The sequence below is a fragment of the Zea mays genome, chromosome 9, assembly GCF_902167145.1.
Source record: "Zea mays cultivar B73 chromosome 9, Zm-B73-REFERENCE-NAM-5.0, whole genome shotgun sequence".
Classification (NCBI taxonomy): Eukaryota; Viridiplantae; Streptophyta; class Magnoliopsida; order Poales; family Poaceae; genus Zea; species Zea mays.
In genome coordinates, this window is record NC_050104.1 from 129,027,924 (window position 1) to 129,039,739 (window position 11,816).

Sequence of the window (11,816 nt, forward strand, 5' to 3'; positions counted from 1 at the left end):
TGAATGTTTGGGAGGTGTTCCAATCAATGTATGGATGTTTGGTGTAGCTCTTGTATCTTTAATGTGTTGGTTGGGGGTATATTTATAGCCCCCAACATCCTGTATAGCCATTGGAGTGAATGAGCAATTTCTGCACAGTTGGATGGCACACCGAGCCTTGAATAGTACCTATCCGGTGGTGCATCAGACCCTGTCAGACTGCTGTAGCAGGTAGCCATTCTGACAGGCGATTGGCACAGTGACTGGTCCGGTAGCACATCGGACCCTTTCACGTCAGCGCCACATAGGAGATAGCCATTGGAGTCTAAAACTGTCATTGGAACAGTGCCTGATCTGGTGCTCACCGAACCGGTCCGGGTACCCATCCTCTAAAGTGTCCATTTTACACCCTCTGTGTGTAGACGCTCTGGTGCTTCCGGACTGGTCCAGTGTGCCAGCTGGTGAAGTCCAAGTCTCGGCCTTCTCTACGTACGTGGTCTGGTGCGCCATACAACAAACCAAATTTTGCAAACTTGTCCAATTCTTGTTCAAATGAATTTGACTGGTCTTGAGGGTGTTTCTATGACATAGACAAACATATCTAGTGGCAATCTAACTAGTCTAAGTAGTGGATCTTGGACATTTTAATTTTACTAACTCATATTCTTGTTTTGGCTCATACTAGCTCTAAAAGAGTGAAATGATGAATCTAAGCTTTCCAACGCTTCTAGATGTATCAATTATGTTCCTAGGATATTTAGAACGTATACAAAGTATATAACTATTGCTAATTCATCTATTGCAAGTTTTACCCCTTTTGGACTGGGTTTATTCTGACTTAGAAACTCTAAAGTTGATCTTATGAACCCGTGAATCAAAAACTTGGCAAACTAGTTAGTCCATTTGGTTGTGATGGTCATCAAGCACCAAAATTAATATAGAAAATGGTTTGAGGCCATTTCCCTCTGATGGTTAAGATATAATAGTAATTATTTTGAATAAGTAACTTGGCTAATGATTCATGAAATATTTTGTTGTTGCTCGATGTGAGAACACTTAAAATCCATAGATATAACTCAATTAATGATAATACTTAATTGCTTACAGCTGAATTATTGATTAAAAGGTACATTGAGTAAAACCGCGGGTGACCCGAAAACGATGGGTGCGGATGCATGTTTGGAATTGTACCCACTAGTGCAATCGCTGGCGGGTTTAGGTAGACTTCACGGGTGTGATTACGGACGAGTGTTTGCTCCACCCGGCCTAAACCCAACCCACTAACTTCCCTAGATTTGTTGCTTCTTTAACTTTTTTACTTAGATCTTTCTGTTACTTCCTTAATATGCTTCTTAGGTCAATATGCATCTACTATGATTTAGATTTGTTCATATGCTCATTAGGTATTAAGCTTGTGATGTGTAGGCCACATCACAACATGTAGAAAATAGTTGTTGAAGTTTTCTCATTCTTCAACTTACCTGATGGAAAGCCAAAAAGATATTTTAAGTTAAAACCATTCAAATTGGATGATAACAAGGATGCATACACGTCGCTTAAGTTGGTAGATGGTATAGTAGAAAATATTGAGTGGGGTTATACATAGTATTTGAATTTGTGGCATTCATTAAAGAATGATGAATGGTGGTCAAGATCTGGATGAATGGATAGATATGCATGGTGACACCAAATTAGTCCATATCAATGTTTATGTTGATGATTTTTTGGGGGCAACAGAGCGGCTTATTCCAACCAAAAGGTGATGGCATCCAAATGTGTGAATCCTCCCTACAAACTATTAGATTTAGATCCTCCACTCCCATGCTCTCAACATAGTGCAAGCTCTCAATCTATTGCAAGCTCTCAACCTAGTGCAAGCGTTCAACCTGCTAAGTCACTTGAAGTGGCTAGTGATGGCAATTATGACTCAGATATTGTTGTTGCTAACAGTAGCTCTCAAAGCTATGTGTCTAACTATGGCGGTGATGAGGTAATAAGTGTTGATGATGACAAGGACGTAGAACCTATGTTTTGCTATGATGTTGATGAACCTTATGTTCATGAAGGTGTGATATATCCTAATATGAATGCAGTCAAATATGCATTGACACGTCATGCCATAGTTACTGATTATGCTTTCCAGACTATGAAGAAAGACAAGAGCAGATTTAGAGCTAAGTGCAAGAAGGAAGATAAGGGGTGCAAGTGGACTCTTTTTGCATCTACCAGCAAGAGGTTCTATGGTTGCAAAACATATTCAATTTTCTACGATCTACTTTTTTACCGCTTGTTTTCTTGGAACAATATTTGCTTTTTTCCCCTAAAATCTTACCTGGTTTTGAGGTTACAAGGCACAATGATCTTGAAGTTGAAGTGTCTTATGTGGCTTAATGAGGGCAAGTTATGAGGCATGGTGTCAATCTACAGCAACAAACTTGTACTTGTAGAGCTTGGCAACTCTATGGTAAACCATGTGATCATGTGTTAGCCTTCATTGGATACATCAGAATTGTTGACAGGAAGCTTCACCATGAGGAGGAAGTGTCTGGAGTGCGATGAAGTTGGCCACACAACTAGAACTTGTCAAGGAGGTCCTACAACAAGGGAACTGTCACACCCGGGTTTTAGGGGTCCAAAGCCCGGGCGCGAACATAAACACCAGGTATGCTGGGACCATGTCTCACACATATGATGTAAAGTGGCACAGGATCGAATGTCACATCTTTATATATAACAGGAGTTCTATACAAAATAAATAATTACATTATAAGGAGACAACGGTCCAGCAACCCAAAGTTGACTGGGAGACGACGACCTAGACCACTCACGAACTCATCGCAACATCCTCCATGAGCATCATCCTGCAGTACCTGGTCTTGACCTGTGGTGTATGTGAGACAGCAAGAGTGAGCTCACATACGTTCATCGCTCAACAAGTTGTGGGGAATAATGTGCATGAACTCGCCAAAGGTGGGAGCTCACGTGAAGTGTAAGGCTTACCAAAGAAGATGGTTAGAGCTGAGCATTGCTTTTAAAGTTGGTCAAAATTTTATTAGCAGTTACTAAGTATAAGTAAATACCAACCCAATTAAATAGTAGAACAAAAGTAACAACATCACCTGTACAACATCACCTGCGATGCAATGCATATGACAAATTGAGTTTAATTCCATAATTTAATCATGTGAGGGTCCGAGCCGCTCATGACCGTGAGCACGGCTAGTATACCAGTTTTACACTCTGCAGAGGTGGCGCATCTTTACCCACAAGTCATGTTACCCATCTGCCAAGGGATCGCGACTTCCCATACACCTCTACCGAGGAGGCGAGGCAGGGTAACACTACGAGGCCTTTACAAAGTTCCACTAGCTTCAGAAAACCCGCTACAGTTTATAGGAAGCTCCAATGCAGGAATCCCTTGCAGGACCGCCATCACAGCAAAATCCTCCCGAGGGCCTCCCTAGGGATCCCTTGCAGGACTGCCATTACAGCAAATCCTCCCGAGGGCCTCCCCAGGAATCCCTTGCAGGACCGCCATCACAGCAAAATCCTCCCGAGGGCCTCCCTACACTGACCACTCCCCTACTGCCCTTGCCCCTTTCGGGTAAGGTAGTCCTCCACTAGCTTTCCTAATTAATCAGCCAAGGGCGTCCCATTATACCCTTGTGGTAGCACTGTTTTCCCGGGTGGTCGCTCCATGTTCCAATTAACATAATGATCTTATCATGAACGATAAATAACAACGGATAACAAAAGTATAATCATGAGTAATGTATCTTCATACCCAAAACCACATAAAGCACTAGCAAGTACTACCCAAAAAGTTCAGTGGTAACAAGGTATAAAGATAATCAAACTAGGGTAACCTATTGGGTCCCATCAAAATTAACCTATGCAGATCATTATGATTAATTAGAACATGGCTGGGTAAAAAGAAGTGATCAAGGGCACAACTTGCCTGGCACTTGAGATTCCATGTACCAACTTGCTTTTCAGATGACTCGTGATCTCGCTCTAGTCGTATCAATACAAACAAACACGGTATATGCAAAATTAACATTACATCAAACATAAGAACAAACTGTATAATAATAATCTACGCGTTGCTACGAGATCGTGGGAAGAAGAGTCATTAAATTCGGAGTTACGGTTACCAAGTTATGGATTTCTGAAGTTATTTAGCACCTAGAATAGATTAATTCAAATGAACAATTTTAATTCAAGTTTTATGGCTAAACAGTGTTACTAGTTGATAGACAATATTAAACAAAATTATAGAAACTGGAATGAATTAATTTGGAGTTAGAAAGAATTAAATATGATTTATACAAGTTTCTAGAATTTGTTTTGTATTAAAATTCAATTTTCCAAAATCAATTCTCTAATTTTACTACTCTCTGGACTGCGCGCCAATTTCTGGAAAGTGCAGGGGCTAGATCGCAAGTTTCCCTAGACTCAGTGAACACCCGCCCAAGGACTGCGGGTTGGATTGATAAAAATCCAGGGGCTCTTCAGAAGGCACGACGAAGGGGTATGTTCTGATGTGAGCCACCTGATCCTAGATCGACGGTCCATATTAGAATTCCTTTAAATTAAATCGATATTCAATGCCAGCCGCTAGATCTTAAATTTGCGGTTCAGATTGAAATATACGAGATCACCACGGATCCGCCTGATCTCGATCAGACACTCCCGGCGCTCCAGCCAAAACGATAGCCCCAATATAATCTAAGCTGCCATCGCAAGATCTAACGGCCACGCACACACCACCGTCCTCCCACCGACGCTGAGCGAACAGAGACATCCATGGCAGCGTCGCCCGCCGGTGAGTAGTGCTCCAATTCCGTGGAGCATGAATCCCGAATCGGCCAGAATCTACATGATGTGGAAGTAAACACAATTCGTAGGGAATGGTTCTCACCATGGAACAGGCGGTAGAGTGGGCTGCCCATAGCGGAGCACGGATTCCGCGGTGCCATGAGACGGCGGCGAGAAATTCCCCCGCGCCCGATTGATCTTCACGTCCAGGAACTCCGTGTACATGCTCCACCAGCTTCATCGAACTTCGTGATCTTCTCCAGGTCTTCGAACCACGGCGTGGGCAGAGAGCGACGGTGGCGCTGTCTCCTTTCTCTCTGTTCCTCTCGATGCGTTCGATGGCTCACAGGGTGTCTAGCTTGTTCTGTCTCAGCACATGGAGAGAGGGGCTGGTAACGATGCTGGGGTTTTATGCCCCAATGGGCGGAGTCCGCACCCGAGGGATTCGGCTAATTCCCCAACAAATTCGGTTGAAAGACCCTAACAACCTCGTTGAGCGGTTAAGCACCTGCGGTTCCCAACCAGCGCGGCATAGCATACACAGCTTGCAATCGGGGCCCATCTAGCAGAGGAACCACATCCAACACGTGCACAGCCGAACCGGCTGACGGAAATGTCCCACATGAGGGGTGTCTCAGGCATGTACGTGCGATCGCCATGGGAAGCGCTGGCCGGAGCCCACCCATCAGCGTCTGATATGCGGGCATTAGGTGGACCGAGCGAGGGATGCATGGCTGATGACATGCATGAAGTCAGGAAGACGCCGGTTCAGCCATTTGGAATAAAGAATGGAAAAGGAGAATCTCGGGTGAGGTTTAGGAGAGGCTGAGTGGGTCGTAGCTTCCATTGTTATTTTCTTTCTATATTTTTTTTTACTATTTATCTTGCTTTCTTTCGATTTCTGTTTTCAAATTTTAAATTCAACTCTGCGTTTGGATTTCATATTCAAGTTAGGTGCACAAACAAACTCCGACATGAGATGCAAGTATAATTTTATTTATTTATACCCTACTTATTTAAATTAATTCTCACATTTGTGAAAAATAGGTAAATGATTCACACCAATAATTAAAGAGCCATTCATAACATTTAATTAATTTAATTAAGACCATAAATTTTAATCACATAAAATGATGTTTATTATTTACTTAGAAAAACAATATCTATATAACCTTTTATTTAATTTAGATTCTTAGAGAATATTTCTAAACTTAAAATTTAACAAAAGGTAGCCTTTGTAGGACTACCCCGAATTCTAATTTATCATTAGAAAACTTGTTTATATTTAATCTTGCGAGAACTCTTCCAAATACCCAGAATTCGAATTCTATGGTGTTACAAATTCTACCCCCCTTAAAAATAATCTCGTCCTCGAGATTAGTAAGAAAAGGAATATAGAGAGATTGGTATGTAAATTAGCTTTTTAGTTTCCCATTAGTTCAAAAATTTAAGAGTCCCCTTTTATAATAATCCTTGATGGGTGGTTAGGAGAGTATTGGTATCTAGACACTTATTATGTGGGATAAGAGATGGATAGGTTAGGGCAAAAAAAAGCCTGGGGTAAGAGAGTTTATGGTGAGGAAGAACTCCGTGTTGGGTGGTAACGCATCTGAAGATCGAGTTTGACTTCTCTCCTTCCTTTATGGGGTTGATCTTTTCCTTCTTCGGTCTTGGTCTCATTGCTTCGGGTTAGCGTATATCATCGGAGTTGGGGGAGTATGGTTAAGATAGATATGGGTGAGATAGACTACGCGATGTAGGTCAAAATTTTGTTTGATGTTAGGTGGGGATAGACAGATTATACAATCCATCGTGACTCTATTGGTAGGGTTAGATCTCATGCACGTGGCTGAGTCCGTCTAGGGCACTAGCTTAGGTTTAAGCACATGAGGGGAGAACAAGGTTTATAGGAGTAGGATCCCATCTTATTTTACCAGTATTATCTAACATCTTTGTCCATTAGGCTAGATCTGATCAAATTAGATGGGATCAGAATTAAATCGGTGTAATCGGATTAGACTATATAAGATCTACTTAATTTATTTGGAATAGATCATGTTTGTTACAAGGTTATGAGATAAGGCGAGTGGTGGGGTTATGTATGCTTATTAGAACAAGAGGAGTCTCTAAGAATAAGATAGAATCTTTTGAGATTGGTTAAATCGATTAGGATAAGATGAAAATCCTTTCGAGATGAGATGAGTCTATTAAAATAAGAAAGAATCTTTTAAGATAAGATGGATCTATTAATATAGGAGAGTATCTTCTAAGATAAGAGAATCTATTAAGATAAGAAAGAATCTTTCAAGACAAGGTTGATCTATTAAAATAGATACACTTTAATGGAGGATAATCTAGGTTGTTTAGTTATCTTATGATTTTTTTTATATTTATGCCTATATATATAAGCAGAGATAATTGTGGATATTACTCCACAATCCATCACACGCAATCAAAGACCAAATCAGACAAATATCACAAGAACAAACATTCAAGCATATAGATAAAAAAAATAGTTTTGTTTTTGTTCCTAAGAGTAGGTCTCCTAGTCTTAAAGGTCACTTTAGGTACAGGATTTCAAAGTGTGAAATCTACATTTGTCTTTAGAAGTGAAAAGGTGAGAATAATCAGAGTAAAGCGGAAATAGATGAGAAAAGATTAAGAAAAGTTTAGAAAGGATCAGAGTAGCAAAGGTAAGCAAGTATTGGTTGTCCAGTTCTATCTAGGTTTCGTCCTGCAGTCAACATTCCTCTGATACCACTTCTGTCACACCCGGGTTTTAGGGGTCCAAAGCCCGGGCGCGAACATAAACACCAGGTATGCTGGGACCATGTCTCACACATATGATGTAAAGTGGCACAGGATCGAATGTCACATCTTTATATATAACAGGAGTTCTATACAAAATAAATAATTACATTATAAGGAGACAACGGTCCAGCAACCCAAAGTTGACTGGGAGACGACGACCTAGACCACTCACGAACTCATCGCAACATCCTCCATGAGCATCATCCTGCAGTACCTGGTCTTGACCTGTGGTGTATGTGAGACAGCAAGAGTGAGCTCACATACGTTCATCGCTCAACAAGTTGTGGGGAATAATGTGCATGAACTCGCCAAAGGTGGGAGCTCACGTGAAGTGTAAGGCTTACCAAAGAAGATGGTTAGAGCTGAGCATTGCTTTTAAAGTTGGTCAAAATTTTATTAGCAGTTACTAAGTATAAGTAAATACCAACCCAATTAAATAGTAGAACAAAAGTAACAACATCACCTGTACAACATCACCTGCGATGCAATGCATATGACAAATTGAGTTTAATTCCATAATTTAATCATGTGAGGGTCCGAGCCGCTCATGACCGTGAGCACGGCTAGTATACCAGTTTTACACTCTGCAGAGGTGGCGCATCTTTACCCACAAGTCATGTTACCCATCTGCCAAGGGATCGCGACTTCCCATACACCTCTACCGAGGAGGCGAGGCAGGGTAACACTACGAGGCCTTTACAAAGTTCCACTAGCTTCAGAAAACCCGCTACAGTTTATAGGAAGCTCCAATGCAGGAATCCCTTGCAGGACCGCCATCACAGCAAAATCCTCCCGAGGGCCTCCCTAGGGATCCCTTGCAGGACTGCCATTACAGCAAATCCTCCCGAGGGCCTCCCCAGGAATCCCTTGCAGGACCGCCATCACAGCAAAATCCTCCCGAGGGCCTCCCTACACTGACCACTCCCCTACTGCCCTTGCCCCTTTCGGGTAAGGTAGTCCTCCACTAGCTTTCCTAATTAATCAGCCAAGGGCGTCCCATTATACCCTTGTGGTAGCACTGTTTTCCCGGGTGGTCGCTCCATGTTCCAATTAACATAATGATCTTATCATGAACGATAAATAACAACGGATAACAAAAGTATAATCATGAGTAATGTATCTTCATACCCAAAACCACATAAAGCACTAGCAAGTACTACCCAAAAAGTTCAGTGGTAACAAGGTATAAAGATAATCAAACTAGGGTAACCTATTGGGTCCCATCAAAATTAACCTATGCAGATCATTATGATTAATTAGAACATGGCTGGGTAAAAAGAAGTGATCAAGGGCACAACTTGCCTGGCACTTGAGATTCCATGTACCAACTTGCTTTTCAGATGACTCGTGATCTCGCTCTAGTCGTATCAATACAAACAAACACGGTATATGCAAAATTAACATTACATCAAACATAAGAACAAACTGTATAATAATAATCTACGCGTTGCTACGAGATCGTGGGAAGAAGAGTCATTAAATTCGGAGTTACGGTTACCAAGTTATGGATTTCTGAAGTTATTTAGCACCTAGAATAGATTAATTCAAATGAACAATTTTAATTCAAGTTTTATGGCTAAACAGTGTTACTAGTTGATAGACAATATTAAACAAAATTATAGAAACTGGAATGAATTAATTTGGAGTTAGAAAGAATTAAATATGATTTATACAAGTTTCTAGAATTTGTTTTGTATTAAAATTCAATTTTCCAAAATCAATTCTCTAATTTTACTACTCTCTGGACTGCGCGCCAATTTCTGGAAAGTGCAGGGGCTAGATCGCAAGTTTCCCTAGACTCAGTGAACACCCGCCCAAGGACTGCGGGTTGGATTGATAAAAATCCAGGGGCTCTTCAGAAGGCACGACGAAGGGGTATGTTCTGATGTGAGCCACCTGATCCTAGATCGACGGTCCATATTAGAATTCCTTTAAATTAAATCGATATTCAATGCCAGCCGCTAGATCTTAAATTTGCGGTTCAGATTGAAATATACGAGATCACCACGGATCCGCCTGATCTCGATCAGACACTCCCGGCGCTCCAGCCAAAACGATAGCCCCAATATAATCTAAGCTGCCATCGCAAGATCTAACGGCCACGCACACACCACCGTCCTCCCACCGACGCTGAGCGAACAGAGACATCCATGGCAGCGTCGCCCGCCGGTGAGTAGTGCTCCAATTCCGTGGAGCATGAATCCCGAATCGGCCAGAATCTACATGATGTGGAAGTAAACACAATTCGTAGGGAATGGTTCTCACCATGGAACAGGCGGTAGAGTGGGCTGCCCATAGCGGAGCACGGATTCCGCGGTGCCATGAGACGGCGGCGAGAAATTCCCCCGCGCCCGATTGATCTTCACGTCCAGGAACTCCGTGTACATGCTCCACCAGCTTCATCGAACTTCGTGATCTTCTCCAGGTCTTCGAACCACGGCGTGGGCAGAGAGCGACGGTGGCGCTGTCTCCTTTCTCTCTGTTCCTCTCGATGCGTTCGATGGCTCACAGGGTGTCTAGCTTGTTCTGTCTCAGCACATGGAGAGAGGGGCTGGTAACGATGCTGGGGTTTTATGCCCCAATGGGCGGAGTCCGCACCCGAGGGATTCGGCTAATTCCCCAACAAATTCGGTTGAAAGACCCTAACAACCTCGTTGAGCGGTTAAGCACCTGCGGTTCCCAACCAGCGCGGCATAGCATACACAGCTTGCAATCGGGGCCCATCTAGCAGAGGAACCACATCCAACACGTGCACAGCCGAACCGGCTGACGGAAATGTCCCACATGAGGGGTGTCTCAGGCATGTACGTGCGATCGCCATGGGAAGCGCTGGCCGGAGCCCACCCATCAGCGTCTGATATGCGGGCATTAGGTGGACCGAGCGAGGGATGCATGGCTGATGACATGCATGAAGTCAGGAAGACGCCGGTTCAGCCATTTGGAATAAAGAATGGAAAAGGAGAATCTCGGGTGAGGTTTAGGAGAGGCTGAGTGGGTCGTAGCTTCCATTGTTATTTTCTTTCTATATTTTTTTTTACTATTTATCTTGCTTTCTTTCGATTTCTGTTTTCAAATTTTAAATTCAACTCTGCGTTTGGATTTCATATTCAAGTTAGGTGCACAAACAAACTCCGACATGAGATGCAAGTATAATTTTATTTATTTATACCCTACTTATTTAAATTAATTCTCACATTTGTGAAAAATAGGTAAATGATTCACACCAATAATTAAAGAGCCATTCATAACATTTAATTAATTTAATTAAGACCATAAATTTTAATCACATAAAATGATGTTTATTATTTACTTAGAAAAACAATATCTATATAACCTTTTATTTAATTTAGATTCTTAGAGAATATTTCTAAACTTAAAATTTAACAAAAGGTAGCCTTTGTAGGACTACCCCGAATTCTAATTTATCATTAGAAAACTTGTTTATATTTAATCTTGCGAGAACTCTTCCAAATACCCAGAATTCGAATTCTATGGTGTTACAGGAACGGAAGAAAAGGAGATTGTCTTCTAGTCAGTCGAAAGAAGGGAGCAATAGTTCCAAATGGTGTATAGCTTTACTCCTGTTTACCTCAAAAAATATTTAATATTACTTCAAGTGAAGCTAGACTAATGTTTAATATTACTTTAAGTGAAGCTAGACCAATCCCACCACCACCAACTAGGAGGTGTAGAGGCGGGGGTAAGGGTAGAGGATGAGGCACTTCCAAGGGATGAAAATAGACAAAAATGGATACTTATTTGGATATCATTTTTTGTCTTTTTTCTTTGATTACGAATAAATAGGATATAGAATTTGCAATGAAAATCCATATTCTTATTTTTAGCATTGAACTAGTAAAGATTTATAGAAGATAAACCTCAAATTTATCATATATCTTATCAAATGATAGATATAAAATTTGGATACAGATCCAGATACAAATTTGGTTGTTTTTCACATTTTCTGTTGTAGGGATAAAATAATGCATAAAACAATTTATACAAAAAAATATTCTTATTTGTAATAATATGCTTGATAACATAAGAAAAATTCAGTGTCAAATTTAATACATATTTATTTTAAAATATTAAATTTGTCCTAACAATTTGGTTATCCATTTCCATCCTTTCCAACACTGAATCATCCAAGTTAGTGTTGTAACTTTTTTTTTAGATTTACCTTAGAAATTAACTCCATAGCCTAAAGT